The sequence below is a fragment of the Thermobia domestica genome, chromosome 6, assembly GCF_964235325.1.
Source record: "Thermobia domestica chromosome 6, izTheDome1.hap1.1, whole genome shotgun sequence".
In the NCBI taxonomy this organism is placed as follows: domain Eukaryota; kingdom Metazoa; phylum Arthropoda; class Insecta; order Zygentoma; family Lepismatidae; genus Thermobia; species Thermobia domestica.
The window spans coordinates 157,788,250-157,805,107 of record NC_137459.1 but is presented as its reverse complement, the minus strand read 5'-3'; positions in this window follow the sequence as shown (position 1 = coordinate 157,805,107).

Genomic DNA, 16,858 nt, shown 5'->3' with positions numbered 1-16,858 from the left:
CAAGTGGCGATCCTTTCACTACAAGAAAAGTCCCCGTCGGATTGTGGTTGTGATCCAAACAATTAACGCACCGAAGCACTATGCTCACAAACAGTTAATGCAGAAAATAATGAGACTTGCCTCCGCGTGGCGCTTTATTCGCTACAAGCAAGCTCCCCGGAGGGATCGTGGTGGATGTTCCAAAAATTAACGCACTGAAGTACTACGCTTACAAACCGTATGTTTTCAGAAAGAAATGAGGGTAGCCGGCGCGTGGGGGTAATTTCGCCAGAACCAAGCTCCCTAGTTTTGGTGTGGTGGATGATCAAAACGGTTAACTCACTGAAGCGCTATGCTCACAGAAAGTATGTGTGCAGAAATTAATGAGACTCGCTACAATAACTACAAGAAAGCTCCCCTGACGTAGTGTGTTGGTGATCCAAACAATTAACGCACTAAAGCACTATGCTCACATTCAGTGTATTGAGAAGATAATTTGACTTACCTCAACGTTGCGCTCCATTCGCTACAAGCAAGCTCCCCGGAGGGATTGTGTTGGATAATCCAAACACTTAATGTACTTAAACATTATGCCTACATAGAGTATGTGTCCAGAAATTAATGAGACCCGCTGCCGTTTGGCACTCCATTCTCTAGAAGCAAGCTAACTGGATTGATTGTGGTGGATGATCCAATCAATAAAAGCACTGAAACACTATGCTCACAAACAGCATGTGCCAGAAAATAAGGAGCCTAACCGCCCCGTGGCGCTCCATTTTCTAGAAGCAAGCTCACTGGAGGAATTTTGGTGGATGATCCAAACGATTAACGTACTGAAGTACTACGCTCATAAACCGTATGTGTTCAGAAAGTAATGAGACTAGCCGCCGCGTGGCGGTCCATTCCCTACAAGGAAGCTCCCGGGAGGGATTGTGTTTAATGATCGAAACAATTAACGCAGTGAAGCACTATGCTCACAAAGAGTAGGTGTCCAGAAAGTAATGAGACTCGCCGCTGCGTGGCACTCCCTTCCCTGAAAACAAGTTCCCCCAAGGGATTGTTGTGGATGATCCAAGCAACTAACGCACTGAATCACTATGTTCGCATAAAGTGTGTGCAGAAAGTAATGAGACTGGCCTCCGCGTGGCGCTTCATTCGCTACAAGGAAAATCCCCGTATTTTTTTTTTTTTTTTGTGGAAGATCCAAAAAATTAACTCACTGAAGCACCATGCTCACACACAATGTATGCAGAAAATAATGAGACTTGAAGCCGCGTAGAACTCCATTCGCTACAAGCAAGCTACACGGAAGGATTGTGGTGGGTGACCCAAACAATTAACGCACTGAAGCACCATCCTCACATACAGTGTATGCATAAAATAAAGAGGCTCGCCGCCGCGTGGCACTTCGTTCGCTGAAAGCTAGCTCCCCGGGGGGATTGTGGTGGACGATCCAAACAATTAACGCTCTGAAGCACTATGCTCACAAGCAGTATGTGTCCAGAAAGTAATGAGACTGGCCGTAGCGTGGCGGTCCATTCGCTAGATGCAAGCTACCTGGAGAAATTGTGGTTGTGGATCAAACAATTAACGCTCTGAAGCACTATGCTCACAAGCAGTATGTGTCCAGAAAGTAATGAGACTGGCCGTAGCGTGGCGGTCCATTCGCTAGATGCAAGCTACCTGGAGAAATTGTGGTTGTGGATCAAACAATTAACGCTCTGAAGCACTATGCTCACAAGCAGTATGTGTCCAGAAAATAATGAGACTCGCCATCGCCTGGCGCTCCATTCGCTAGAAGCAAGCTCCCCGGAAGGATTGTGGCGGATAATCCAAACAATTTATGCAAAAAAGCACTATGCTCACAAACAGTATATGTCTAGAAAATTATGAGCCTCGCCGCCACGTGGCGCTCGATTAGCTAGAAAAAAAACTCTCCGGAGCGATTGTTGTGCATGATCGAAAAAATTAACGCACTGAACCACTTTGCTCACAAACTGTATGTGTCCAGGAAGTAATGAGCCGCACCGCCGCGCGGCGCTCTATTCGTTAGAAGGATGCTCCCCAGAGCGATTGTGGTGAATGATCCAACCAATTAAAGCAATTGGGGCACTATGCTCACATACAGTATATGCAGAAAGTAATGAGACTTGTCTCCGTGTGGCGCTCCATCCGCCAGAAGGAAGCTCCTCGGAGGAATTGTGATGGATAATCCCAACAAACAACGCACTGAAGCATTATGCTCACATACAATGAATGCGGAAAGGAATGAGACTAGCCAACGGGTGGCGCTCCATTCGCTACAAGAAAGCTCTTCGTGCGGATTGTTGAGCTGATCCAACCATTTAACGCAATGAAGCACTATGCTCACAAACAGTATGTGTCCAGAAAGTAATGAGACTCGCCGCTGCGTGGATCTCTATTCGCTGAAAGCAAGTTAATCGGAGATATTGTGGTGGATGACCCAATCAGTTAAGGCACTGAAGCACTATGCTCACATACAGTGTATGCAGAAAATTATGAGACTGGCCACCGCGTGGCGCTCCATTCGCTACAAGCAAGCTAGCCGGATGGATTGTGGTGGATGATCAAAACAATTAAAACGCTGAAGCACTATGGTCACATACAGTGTATGCAGAAGATAATAAGACTTGCCGCCGGGTGCAGATCCATTCCCTACAATCAAGCTCCCCCGAAGAAATGTGGTGGATGATCTAACCAATTAACGCACTGAAGATGTATGCTCAGATACAGTCAAACGAGAAAGTAATGAGACTCGCCGCCGCGTGGCGCCCCATTCGCTACAAGCCAGCTCCCCGAAGGGATTGTGGTGGATGATCCAAAAAATTAACGAAATGAAGCACTTTGCTCACATACAGTGTATGCAGAAATTAATGATACTGGTCTTCGCGCGGCGCTCCATCTGCTAAAACAAGCTACCCGGATGGATTGTGGTGTAAGATCCAAACAATTAACGGACTGAAACTCTATGCTAAAAAACAGTATGTGTCCAAAAAGTAAGAAGCCTCACCGCCGCGTGGCGCTCCATTCGCTAGAACCAAACACCCAGTAGGGATAGTTTTGGATCATCCAGACAATTCACGCACTGAGGCACTATGCTCACATACAGTGTATGCACAGAGTAATGAATCTGGCCTCCGCGTGGCGCTCCACAAGCTAAAACAAGCTACGCGGATGGATTGTAAAATCCAAACAATTAACGTACTGAAGCAGTATGCTCAATTCAGTGTATGCAGAATATAATTAGTCTGGCCTGCACGTGGCGCTCCAATCGCTACATGCAAGCTCCCCGGAGGGATTGTGGTGGATGATCCAAACAATTAACGCACTGAAGCACTATACTCACTAACAGTATTTTTTCTGAAAGTAATCAGACTCGCCGCCGTGTGACGTACCACTCGCTAGAAGCAAGCTCCCCGGAGGGATTCATGTGGATAATCCAATCAATAAAAACACTGAAACACTGTGCTCAAATACAGTATGTGTTCAGAAGGTAATGAGACTCGCCGCCGCGTGGCACTCCATTCGCTAGAAGCAAGCTCCGAGGAGGGGTTGCGGTCGCTGATCTAAAGAATTAACGCACTGAAGCACTATGCTCACGTACAGTGTATGCAGAAATTAATGAGACTCGGCGCCGGATGGAACTCCATTCGCTACAAGCAAGCTACACGGAAGGATTGTGGTGGGTGATCCAAACAATTAACGCACTGAAGCACCATCCTCACATACAGGATGCATAAAATAAAGAGGCTCGCCGCCGCGTGGCACTCCGTTCGCTGAAAGCTAGCTCCCCGGGGGGATTGTGGTGGACGATCCAAACAATTAACGCTCTGAAGCAGTATGCTCACAAGCAGTATGTGTCCAGAAAGTAATGAGACTGGCCGTAGCGTGGCGGTCCATTCGCTAGATGCAAGCTACCTGGAGAAATAGTGGTTGTGGATCAAACAATTAACGCTCTGAAGCCCTATGCAGACAAACAGTATGTGTCCAGAAAGAAATAAGACTCGCCGCCAGGTGGCGCTCCATTCAAAAGAGGCAAGCTCCCCGAACGATTGTGGTGGATGATCCAAATAATTTAACGCACTGAAGCATTATGCTCACAAACAGTATGTTTTTTTTTTCACCACTACCCCTGCCATTGCCAATAACTTTGGACTTATCGGCAGTCGCAACTGCCCCTAACTCTTTCTAATCTCTCTACTTAATATTTCTTTCTCTTTCTCTCTTTCGTTTTTAATTACCCATGACTGGGGGTGGGGCTTTCTTATTAACCCGAGTCCTGAATTTAATCTCGGGTCTCTGCTACTACTTGGAGCATCTTTATTGCTGTAAGATATAAAACATTTTTTTAGTACACGTATATAAACATAATACAACATACATACATACACCAAACAACAAAACACAACAATTACAATTTTACAACCAAACAAAATTACATTAAATCTCACCCATATTATTATTTCTCTCCGGTGAATTTTTTAAAGTATTATTTATTTACTTTTATTTTTATTTTATTTTATTTATTTTTTTTGATTGGTAATATTACTTGTATACACATATTATGTACTATGACCTTATTACTATATTTTGGGTTCTCTCCTGTGTTCCTGCGTATGAGTTCATCATGTTCTTTTGATTGACACATGCACGTAATAACTGTTAAAATTTTAAAGGCTTTGTGAACAATGGTTCACCTGTACGATAATAAAATACAACAACAACACAACATTTCACCTGTATGAAGTGGTTTCCACCAGTGTATAACAAGATTTGAATATGTTAACTGATATACTTATTCCCACTTGGAGGCTAACAGTACTGTCGAATTCCAACAGTCCTCCGTTTTAATTTTACAATGCTACTCCAAACTACTACTATGCGGTCCTCCGCACTTATACGTATGGTGATATTTGATCGTTTACACTACACCACAATACGGTAACGCAACAACCACAACACAACACAACAAAACAACACACACAGAGACTTGAGTCATAGACTTTATTGTCTTCTTAATTTCTTCTTGTAAAATCAAATCTTATTTGAACCCTATTAATTTCTAAAATTTTATTGCAAAGACTGTTCAATTAATTTATTTTGTTTTTGTCTTGTAAAATCGTCCCTAATCCATCTCTTGTCATATCCTGTCTTAAGTTATGTCTTAAAATCGATGTCTCGTTGGTTAAAACAAGGTTATTGCAGTAAAACAATATGTGATTTGGCGTTTGAGTTTCCCCACAATCACATTCGTCACTGTTTAAAAGACCTAGTTTATTAAATGTTGTTCTAAATGGACCATGTCCACTTAGAAACTGTATTGCATACTTGCTTAAATCTAAATTACCTAGTTCCATTCTTTGTACTATATCTGGGAAAATTTCGTGAACTCTTCTGGCCTTTGTGCTTCTATCCCAGTCCTCTTGCCATTTTCTACTGATAAAGTTATCTATTTCTTCCGTAGTGTTTATCCTGGTTTTAAACAGGTTTTCCACTTTTTCATAGTCTCCTTTGTTGAGCCAATACTTTCCTGCTTGTCTTAATATTGCCAAGTATAATGGCTCCACGCCTAGCAATACCTGTAAGACACCTACCGGCGTAGTCGACATTGCTCCCGACATTCTTAACAAAATCAGTCTTTGTATGCTGTCTATCTTGGATCTTATTCTAACGTTTTCCAGAATTCTATGTCCCCAAGCACTCGCACTATAGGCAGCAATTGGGGTAAAGATAGCCTTGTAATACAGCTTACTGTGCCTAGGAGATAACTTAAAGTCTTTTGACATTATATAGAAGATTTTATTGGCTACTCGTGTTATATTTTCTTTTAGTTTGTTCACGTGTACACCGAAGTTCAGAAGCTCGTCCATCCATATACCCAGATATTTGAAAGTTTCCACTCTTGAGATGGAGTTGTTTCCAATTTTAATTATAGGGTTTCTATTCAATTTGCCTTTGACCAACATATACTTTGTTTTATTGTGGGAGATGCTTAGTTTAGCCGATTTGCACCAATTACAGAGTTTATTCATGGCTATATTTACCTTATTTTCTAATGCCCTTCTACTATTTGCGTTGATTATCAGGGCCAAGTCGTCCGCATAGGCAACTGTCCCCGACACCTCTGTACTATCATTTAGTAGGATTAACCCAGGTTGCAGCATAATGTCCCATATCAATGGCCCTAATATTGAGCCTTGTGGGCAACCTTTGGTGATGTCTTTTGTATAGCTGATATGTTCAGCTGAGTACGTTATTTTCCTGTTAGTGCAGTAGCTTTTCATTAGTTTTAAAATTCTATCGTCAACTTCTAAAATTCGCAATTTCTTGAACATAGCCGGCCACCATAAGTTGTCATAGGCACCCGATATGTCCACGAAAATCACTACTGTATATTTCTCTCTTGTGTCTTTGGAATTTTCTATAATGGACATTAATCTGTTTATAGCGTCAGCGGTGCCCTTTCCTTTTCTAAATCCGTACTGCAATGTGCACAAACTTAAATCTCCTCTTCTGGCATTTATTCTATTAGCCATGATCTTTTCTAGCATCTTCCCTAGTAGGTTTAAAAGGCGTGTGTCTAGAAAATAATAAGACTCGCCACCGCGTGCGCACTATCCGCTAGAAACAAAGTCTATGGAGAGATCGTGGTGGACGATTCAAACTGTTAGCGCACTGAAGCAGTATGCTCACAAACAGTATGTGTCCAGAAATTAATGGGACCGGTTGCCGCGTTATGCAAGAAAGTTCTAAGGAGGGATTGTGTTCGATGATCCAAACAATTAACCCAAACAAGCACTATGGTCACAAAAGTATGTGAAAAATTAAAGAGATATGCCGCGCGTGGTACTCTAACCGCCAGAAGGAAACTCCCCGAAGGGATTGTCTTGGATTATGGAAACAATTAACGCACTGAAGCACTATGCTCCCACACAGTATGTGTCGAGAAAGTAATGAGACTCGCCGCAGCGTGGCGCTCCATACGCTAGAAGCGAGCTATCCGGAAAGATTGTGATGGATGATCCAAAAAAATAACGCACTGAAGAACTATACTCACATTCAGTGTATGCAGAAAATAATGAGACCGTCCTACGCGTGGCGCTCTATTGGCTACAAGAAAGCTTCCGGAGGGATTGTGCTGGATGATCCAAAATATTAACGCACTGAAGCACTATGCTTTCAAACACTATGTGTCCAGAAAATAATGAGACAGGCCGCCGCGTGGCGGTCCATTCGCTAGAAGCAAGCTCCCAGAAAGATTTTGAGGGATGATAAAAAAATCAACGCACTGAAGTACTATGCTGACAAGCAGTATGCGTGCAGAAAGTAATGAGACTCGCCACAGCGTGGTGCTCCACTCGCTAGAAGCAAGGTTCCCGCAGTAATTTTAGTGGGTGATCCAAACAATTAACGCACTGATGCACCATGCTGATATACAGTGTATGCACAAAGTAATGACGCTCGCCGCCCCGTGGCACTCCATTCGCTCGATGCAAGCTCCACGGAGGGATTGTGGTAGATGATCCAAACAATTAACGCACTAAAGCACTTTGCTCACAAACAGTATCTGTCCAGAAAGTAATGGGACTCGCCACCGCGTGGCACTCCATTCGCTACAAAAAAACTCCCAGGAGGGATTGTCGTGGATGATCCAAACCATTAACGCACTGAAGCACTATGCTCACAAACAGTATGTGTCCAGAAAGTAATGGAACTGGCCGCCGCGTGGCACTCCGTTCGCTAAGAGCAAGTTCGCCGGAGGTATTGTGGTGGATGTTCCGAAAAATTAACGCACCGAAGCAATATACTCACATTCAGTGTATGCAGAAAATAATGAGACCGGCGTACGAGTGGCGCTCTATTCCCCACAAGAAAGCTCCCCGGAGGGATTATGTTGGATGATCCAAACAATTAACGCACTGAAGTATTATGCTCACAAACAATATATGTCCAGAAAATAATGAGACTCGCCTTCGCGGTGCGGTCCATTCCCTAGAAGCGAGCTACCCGGAGGGATTGTGATGGATGGTCCAAAAAAAAAAAACGCACTGAAGAACTATACTTACATTCAGTGTATGCAGAAAGTAATGAGACCGTCCTACGCGTGGCGCTCTATTGGCTACAAGAAAGCTCCCCGTAGGGATTGTGTTGGATGATCCAAAATATTGACTCACTTAAGCACTATGCTCTCAAAGAGTATGTGTCCAGAAAATAATGAGACTGGCCGCCGCGTGGCGGTCCATTCGCTAGAAGGAAGCTCCGAGAGGGATTTTGGGGGATCATAAAAAAAATAAGCCACTGAAGTACTATGCTCACAAGTAGTATGTGTGCAGAAAGTAATGAGACTCGCCACCGCGTGGTGCTCCACTCGCTAGAAGCAAGGTTCCCGCAGTAATTTTAGTGGGTGATCCAAACAATTAACGCACTGATGCACCATGCTGATATACAGTGTATGCACAAAGTAATGACGCTCGCCGCCCCGTGGCACTCCATTCGCTCGACGCAAGCTCCACGGAGGGATTGTGGTAGATGATCCAAACAATTAACGCACTGAAGCTCTATGCTCACAAACAGTATGTGTCCAGAAAGTAAAGAGACTGGCCGCCCCGTGTACTTCATTCGCTAGAAGAAAACTCCCCCGAAAGGATTGTCGCGGATAATCCAAACAATTAACGCACTAAAGCACTTTGCTCACAAACAGTATCTGTCCAGAAAGTAATGGGACTTGCCGCCGCGTGGCACTCCATTCGCTACAAAAAAACTCCCAGGAGGGATTGTCGTGGATGATCCAAACCATTAATGCACTGAAGCACTATGCTCACAAACAGTATGTGTCCAGAAAGTAATGGAACTGGCCGCCGCGTGGCACTCCGTTCGCTAAGAGCAAGTTCGCCGGAAGTATTGTGGTGGATGTTCCGAAAAATTAACGCACCGAAGCAATATACTCACATTCAGTGTATGCAGAAAATAATGAGACCGGCGTACGAGTGGCGCTCTATTCCCCACAAGAAAGCTCCCCGGAGGGATTATGTTGGATGATCCAAACAATTAACGCACTGAAGTATTATGCTCACAAACAATATATGTCCAGAAAATAATGAGACCCGCCTTCGCGTAGCGGTCCATTCCATAGAAGCGAGCTATCCGGAGGGATTGTGATGGATGATCCAAAAAAGTAACGCACTGAAGAACTATACTCACATTCAGTGTATACAGAAAATAATGAGACAGTCCTACGCGTGGCGCTCTATTGGCTACAAGAAAGCTCCCCGGAGGGATTGTGTTGGATGATCCAAAATATTGACGCACTAAAGCACTATGCTCTCAAAGAGTATGTGTCCAGAAAATAATGAGACTGGCCGCCGCGTGGCGGTCCATTCGCTAGAAGCAAGCTCCCAGAGGGATTTTGGGGGATCATAAAAAAAAATAACCCACTGAAGTACTATGCTCTCAAGTAGTATGTGTGCAGAAAGTAATGAGACTCGCCACCGCGTGGTGCTCCACTCGCTAGAAGCAAGGTTCCCGCAGTAATTTTAGTGGGTGATCCAAACAATTAACGCACTGATGCACCATGCTGATATACAGTGTATGCACAAAGTAATAACGCTCGCCGCCGCGTGGCACTCCATTCGTTAGTAGCAAGTTCCCCGGAGGGATTGTGGTGGATAATCCAAACAACTAAAGCGCCGAGGCTTATGTACACAAACAGTATGTGTCTAGAAAGTAACGAGACTCGCCACCACGTGGCACTCCATTCGCTAGAAGCAAGCTTCCCGGAACAATTGAGATGGATGAACCAAACAACCAACCCACTCAAGCACTATGCTTACATACAGTGTATGTAGAAAGTAATGTGGCTTGCCGCAGCGTGGCGCTGCATTGGCTAAAAGCAAGTTCCCCACAGGGATTGTGGTGGATGATCCAAACAATTAACGCACTGAAGCACTATACTCACAAACAGTATGTGTCCAGAAAGTAAAGAGATTGGCCGCCGTGTGTACTTCATTCGCTACAAAAATACTCCCAGGATAGATTGTCGTGGATGATCCAAACAATTAACGCACTGAAGCACTATGCTCACAAACAGTGTGTGTCCAGAAAGTAATGGAACTGGCCACCGCGTGGCACTCCGTTCGCTAAAAGCAAGTTCGCCGCAGTTATTGTGGTAGATGTTCCGAAAAATTAACGCACCGAAGCACTAAACTCACATTCAGTGCATGCCGAAAATAAGGAGACTGGCCTACGAGTGGCGCTCTATTCGCCACAAGAAAGCTCCCCGGAGGGATTATGTTGGATGATCCAAACAATTAACGCACTGAAGCACTATGCTCACAAACAATATATGTCCAGAAAATAATGACACTCGCCGTCGCGTAGCGGTCCATTCCCTAGAAGCGAGCTATCCGGAGGGATTGTGATGGATGATCCAAAAAATAACGCACTGAAGAACTATACTCACATTCAGTGTATGCAGAAAATAATGAGACCGTCCTACGCGTGGCGCTTTATTGGCTACAAGAAAGCTCCCCGGAGGGATTGTGTTGGATGATCCAAAATATTGACGCACTTAAGCACTATGCTCTCAAAGAGTATGTGTCCAGAAAATAATGAGACTGTCCGCCGCGTGGCGGTCTATTCGCTAGAAGCAAGCTCCCAGAGCGATTTTGGGGAATCATAAAAAAATAACCCACTGAAGTACTATGCTCACAAGTAGTATGTGTGCAGAAAGTAATGAGACTCGCCACCGCGTGGTGCTCCACTCGCTAGAAGCAAGGTTCCCGCAGTAATTTTAGTGGGTGATCCAAACAATTAACGCACTGATGCACCATGCTGATATACAGAGTATGCACTAAGTAATGACGCTCGCCGCCCCGTGGCACTCCATTCGCTCGATGCAAGCTCCACGGAGGGATTGTGGTAGATGATCCAAACAATTAACGCACTGAAGCTCTATGCTCACAAACAGTATGTGTCCAGAAAGTAAACAGACTGGCCACCCCGTGTACTTCATTCGCTAGAAGCAAACTCCCCCGAAAGGATTGTCGCGGATGATCCAAACAATTAACGCACTAAAGCACTTTGCTCACAAACAGTATCTGTCCAGAAAGAAATGGGACTCGCCGCCGCGTGGCACTCCATTCGCTACAAAAAAACTCCCAGGAAGGATTGTCGTGGATGATCCAAACCATTAACGCACTGAAGCACTATGCTCACAAACAGTATGTGTCCAGAAAGTAATGGAACTGGCCGGCGCGTGGCACTCCGTTCGCTAAGAGCAAGTTCGCCGGAGGTATTGTGGTGGATGTTCCGAAAAATTAACGCACCGAAGCAATATACTCACATTCAGTGTGTGCAGAAAATAATGAGACCGGCGTACGAGTGGCGCTCTATTCCCCACAAGAAAGCTCCCCGGAGGGATTATGTTGGATGATCCAAACAATTAACGCACTGAAGTATTATGCTCACAAACAATATATGTCCAGAAAATAATGAGACTCTCCTTCGCGTAGCGGTCCATTCCCTAGAAGCGAGCTATCCGGAGGGATTGTGATGGATGATCCCAAAAAATAACGCACTGAAGAACTATACTCACATTCAGTGTATGCAGAAAATAATGAGACCGTCCTACGCGTGTCTCTCTATTGGCTACAAGAAAGCTCCCCGGAGGGATTGTGTTGGATGATCCAAAATATTGACGCACTAAAGCACTATGCTCTCAAAGAGTATGTGTCCAGAAAATAATGAGACTGGCCGCCGCGTGGCGGTCCATTCGCTAGAAGGAAGCTCCGAGAGGGATTTTGGGGGATCATAAAAGAAAATAACCCACTGAAGTACTATGCTCTCAAGTAGTATGTGTGCAGAAAGTAATGAGGCTCGCCACCGCGTGGTGCTCCACTCGCTAGAAGCAAGGTTCCCGCAGTAATTTTAGTGGGTGATCCAAACAATTAACGCACTGATGCACCATGCTGATATACAGTGTATGCACAAAGTAATAACGCTCGCCGCCGCGTGGCACTCCATTCGTTAGTAGCAAGTTCCCCGGAGGGATTGTGGTGGATGATCCAAACAACTAAAGCGCCGAAGCTTTATGTACACAAACAGTATGTGTCTAGAATGTAACGAGACTCGCCGCCACGTGGCACTCCATTCGCTAGAAGCAAGCTTCCCGGAACCATTGAGATGGATGAACCAAACAACCAACCCACTCAAGCACTATGCTTACATACAGTGTATGTAGAAAGTAATGTGGCTTGCCGCAGCGTGGCGCTGCATTGGCTAAAAGCAAGTTCCCCGCAGGGATTGTGGTGGATGATCCAAACAATTAACGCACTGAAGCACTATACTCACAAACAGTATGTGTCCAGAAAGTAAAGAGATTGGCCGCCGTGTGTACTTCATTCGCTAGAAGCAAACTCCCCCGAAGGGATTGTCGCCTATGATCTAAACAATTAACGCACTGAAGCGCTATGCTCACAAACAGTATGTATGTGTCCAGAAAGTAATGAGACTCGCCGCCGCGTGGTACTCCATTCGCTACAAAAATACTCACAGGAGGGATTGTTGTGGATGATCCAAACAATTAACGCACTGAAGCACTATGCTCACAAACAGTATGTGTCCAGAAAGTAATGGAACTGGCCACCGCGTGGCACTCCGTTCGCTAAAAGCAAGTTCGCCGGAGTTATTGTGGTAGATGTTCCGAAAAATTAACGCACCGAAGCACTATACTCACATTCAGTGCATGCCGAAAATAAGGAGACCGGCCTACGAGTGGCGCTCTATTCGCCACAAGAAAGCTCCCCGGAGGGATTATGTTGGATGATCCAAACAATTAACGCACTGAAGCACTATGCTCACAAACAATATATGTCCAGAAAATAATGACACTCGCTGTCGCGTAGCGTTCCATTCCCTAGAAGCGAGCTATCCGGAGGGATTGTGATGGATGATCCAAAAAAATAACGCACTGAAGAATTATACTCACATTCAGTGTATGCAGAAAATAATGAGACCGTCCTACGCGTGGCGCTTTATTGGCTACAAGAAAGCTCCCCGGAGGGATTGTGTTGGATGATCCAAAATATTGACGCACTTAAGCACTATGCTCTCAAAGAGTATGTGTCCAGAAAATAATGAGACTGGCCGCCGCGTGGCGGTCCATTCGCTAGAAGCAAGCTCCCAGAGCGATTTTGGGGAATCATAAAAAAAATAACCCACTGAAGTACTATGCTCACAAGTAGTATGTGTGCAGAAAGTATTGAGACTCGCCACCGCGTGGTGCTCCACTCGCTAGAAGCAAGGTTCCCGCAGTAATTTTAGTGGGTGATCCAAACAATTAACGCACTGATGCACCATGCTGATATACAGTGTATGCACAAAGTAATGACGCTCGCCGCCCCGTGGCACTCCATTCGCTCGATGCAAGCTCCACGGAGGGATTGTGGTAGATGATCCAAACAATTAACGCACTGAAGCTCTATGCTCACAAACAGTATGTGTCCAGAAAGTAAACAGACTGGCCACCCCGTGTACTTCATTCGCTAGAAGCAAACTCCCCCGAAAGGATTGTCGCGGATGATCCAAACAATTAACGCACTAAAGCACTTTGCTCACAAACAGTATCTGTCCAGAAAGTAATGGGACTCGCCGCCGCGTGGCACTCCATTCGCTACAAAAAAACTCCCAGGAGGGATTGTCGTGGATGATCCAAACCATTAACGCACTGAAGCACTATGCTCACAAACAATATGTGTCCAGAAAGTAATGGAACTGGCCGGCGCGTGGCACTCCGTTCGCTAAGAGCAAGTTCGCCGGAGGTATTGTGGTGGATGTTCCGAAAAATTAACGCACCGAAGCAATATACTCACATTCAGTGTATGCAGAAAATAATGAGACCGGCGTACGAGTGGCGCTCTATTCCCCACAAGAAAGCTCCCCGGAGGGATTATGTTGGATGATCCAAACAATTAACGCACTGAAGTATTATGCTCACAAACAATATATGTCCAGAAAATAATGAGACTCGCTTTCGCGTAGCGGTCCATTCCGTAGAAGCGAGCTATCCGGAGGGATTGTGATGGATGATCCAAAAAAATAACGCACTGAAGAACTATACTCACATTCAGTGTATGCAGAAAATAATGAGACCGTCCTACGCGTGGCTCTCTATTGGCTACAAGAAAGCTCCCCGTAGGGATTGTGTTGGATGATCCAAAATATTGACGCACTAAAGCACTATGCTCTCAAAGAGTATGTGTCCAGAAAATAATGAGACTGGCCGCCGCGTGGCGGTCCATTCACTAGAAGCAAGCTCCCAGAGGGATTTTGGGGGATCATAAAAAAAAATAACCCACTGAAGTACTATGGTCTCAAGTAGTATGTGTGCAGAAAGTAATGAGGCTCGCCACCGCGTGGTGCTCCACTCGCTATAAGCAAGGTTCCCGCAGTAATTTTAGTGGGTGATCCAAACAATTAACGCACTGATGCACCATGCTGATATACAGTGTATGCACAAAGTAATAACGCTCGCCGCCGCGTGGCACTCCATTCGTTAGTAGCAAGTTCCCCGGAGGGATTGTGGTGGATGATCCAAACAACTAAAGCGCCGAAGCTTTATGTACACAAACAGTATGTGTCTAGAAAGTAACGAGACTCGCCGCCACGTGGCACTCCATTCGCTAGAAGCAAGCTTCCCGGAACCATTGAGATGGATGAACCAATAAACCAACCCACTCAAGCACTAAGCTTACATACAGTGTATGTAGAAAGTAATGTGGCTTGCCGCAGCGTGGCGCTGCATTGGCTAAAAGCAAGCTCCCCGCAGGGATTGTGGTGGATGATCCAAACAATTAACGCACTGAAGCACTATACTCACAAACAGTATGTGTCCAGAAAGTAAAGAGATTGGCCGCCGTGTGTACTTCATTCGCTAGAAGCAAACTCCCCCGAAGGGATTGTCGCCTATGATCTAAACAATTAACGCACTGAAGCGCTATGCTCACAAACAGTATGTGTCCAGAAAGTAATGAGACTCGCCGCCGCGTGGTACTCCATTCGCTACAAAAATACTCCCAGGAGGGATTGTCGTGGATGATCCAAACAATTAACGCACTGAAGCACTATGCTCACAAACAGTATGTGTCCAGAAAGTATTGGAACTGGCCACCGCGTGGCACTCCGTTCGCTAAAAGCAAGTTCGACGGAGTTATTGTGGTAGATGTTCCGAAAAATTAACGCACCGAAGCACTGTACTCACATTCAGTGCATGCCGAAAATAAGGAGACCGGCCTACGAGTAGCGCTCTATTCGCCACAAGAAAGCTCCCCGGAGGGATTATGTTGGATGATCCAAACAATTAACGCACTGAAGCACTATGCTCACAAACAATATATGTCCAGAAAATAATGAGACTCGCCGTCGCGTAGCGGCCCATTCGCTAGAAGCAAGCTCCCTGAGGGATTTTTGTGGATATCCAAAAAATTACCGCACTGAAGAACAATGCTCACAAACAGTATGTGTGTAGAAAGTAATGAGACTCGCCGCCGCGTGGCGCTCCAACCGCTAGAAGCAAGATTCTCGCAGGGATTGTGGTGGGTGATCCAATCAATTAACCCAGTGAAGCACAATGCTCACCAACAGTATGTGTCCAGAAAATAATGGGACTGGCTTATCCGTGGCGCTCCGTTCGCTTTAAGCAAGCTCATCGGGAAATTGTGGATGGGGATTTCAAGCAGAGCAACGCACTGAAGCACTGTGCTCATCTACAGAGTATGTGCTTAAACATAATGAGACTAGAATCAAGCACCGGGGAGGGATTGTGGTGGATGATTCATAATATTTGCGCACTGAAGCACTATCCTCACAAACAGTATTTTTCCAGAGAGTAATGAGACTCGCCTCCACGTGGCACTCCATTCGCTAAAAACAAGCACACCGGAAGGATTGCGGTGGACGATCCAAACAATTAACGCACTGAAGCTCTATGTTCACATACAGTGTATGCAGAAATTAATGAGCTCGCCGCAGAAATGCACTCCATTCATTGGAAGCAAACTACCCTGAGGGATTGTGGTGGATGATGCAAACAATTAACGCACTGAAGCACTATGCTCGCATACAATATATGCAGAAAATAATGTGACAGGCCTCCCTGTGCCGCTCCATTCACTACAAGCAAGTTCCCCGGAAGGATTTCGGTGGATGATAAAAACAATAAACGCACTGAAGCACTATGCTCACATAGAGTATACGCAGAAAATAATGATACTCGCCGCCGCGTGGCACTCCATTCGCTAAAAGCAAGCTCCCCAGAGGGATTGTGGTGGATGATAAAGACAATTAACGCACTGAAGCTCTATGCTCAGATACAGTGTATACAGAAAGTAATGAGACTCGCCGCCGCGTGGCAATCCATTCGCTAGTAGCAAGTTCCCCGGAGGGTTCGTAGTGGATGATGGAAACAATTAACGCACTGAAAACTATGCTCAAACAGCATGTGACCAGAAAATAATGAGACTTGCCGTCGCGTGCCACTCCATTCGCTAGAAGCAAGCTAACTGGAGGGACTGTGGTGGATGATCCAATCAAATAAAGCATTGAAGCACCATGCTCACATAATTGTATGCAGAAAATAATATGACTGTCCTCCACGTGTCGCTCCATTCGTCACAAGCAAGCTTCTTGGATTGATTGTGGTTTATGGTTAAAACAATGACGCACCGGAGCACTATGCACACATGCAGTGTATGCAGAAAGTAATGAGACTCGCCACCGCGAGGCACTCCATTCGATAGAAGCAAGCTAACCGGATTGATTGTGGTGTATGATCCAAAAAATTAACTCACTGAGGCATTATGCT